The 737-nt window shown below is 34.5% G+C and overlaps 1 non-coding gene across 1 annotated transcript; it reads left to right on the top strand.

Moving 5' to 3' along the window:
• The first annotated feature begins 399 nt into the window (after nucleotides 1-399).
• Nucleotides 400-504, top strand: LOC122128283. The gene has a single exon (XR_006151401.1). It is a non-coding gene; the product is annotated as a U6 spliceosomal RNA (small nuclear RNA).
• Nucleotides 505-737: the final 233 nt, after the last annotated feature.

The raw sequence follows: 737 nt of genomic DNA, 5'->3' as shown, positions 1-737 counted from the left end.
AAATGGACATACTTAGTTGCATATGTCTGCTACTATAAATCTTAAATACTTTATAGAAAAGTTTTATGACCTGCCAAACAGTCCTAATTTTGGCATATATAAGCAAATTCCCAAAATTAAATACTCTAAAACATTAAAACTTTTTAACAAACCTGAACACTTGCTGCAGTGTTCATTGTGACAGGTGCCTTGTATAGAATAATTGAATTCCTCCTCCTACACATCTCTTGAACAACAAATATCTGGAATTATTTTGTTTTTGACATGTGAATCTTGACTATTCTTAAATGTGTGGTTATGTAAGAAATACATTGTTCTAAAATTTCACAAGAATTCTTTTGAATTTACTTCTTTTGAAGTTTAAGAAAATCAGTTCCAGTTTACATATAAAAATGTACTGTGCACAATTCAGCAGCACATTAAAAAAATGGAACAATACAGAGAAGATTAGCATGGCCTCTGCACAAGGTCGACATGCAAATTCGTGAAGCTTTTCATATTTTTACAACATCAGACACTGGAGAGGATGTGGCCACAAGGGGACCCTATGGCATTCTTGGTGGGAGTGTAAACTTGTTCTACCATTTTGGAAAGCAGTATGGAGGCTCCTTAAAAGACTCCATATAAAGCTCCTCTGTGACCCAGCAATCCCACTTTTGGGGATTTACAAACAAGACCATACTAAAACTACCAGCACAACTATGTTTACTGCAGCATTATTTACCATAGCTAAGATA

The sequence above is a fragment of the Dipodomys spectabilis genome, unplaced genomic scaffold, assembly GCF_019054845.1.
Source record: "Dipodomys spectabilis isolate Male_0828 unplaced genomic scaffold, ASM1905484v1 ptg000327l, whole genome shotgun sequence".
NCBI classification, from domain to species: domain Eukaryota; kingdom Metazoa; phylum Chordata; class Mammalia; order Rodentia; family Heteromyidae; genus Dipodomys; species Dipodomys spectabilis.
This window is presented reverse-complemented; position numbering and strand designations above follow the sequence as displayed.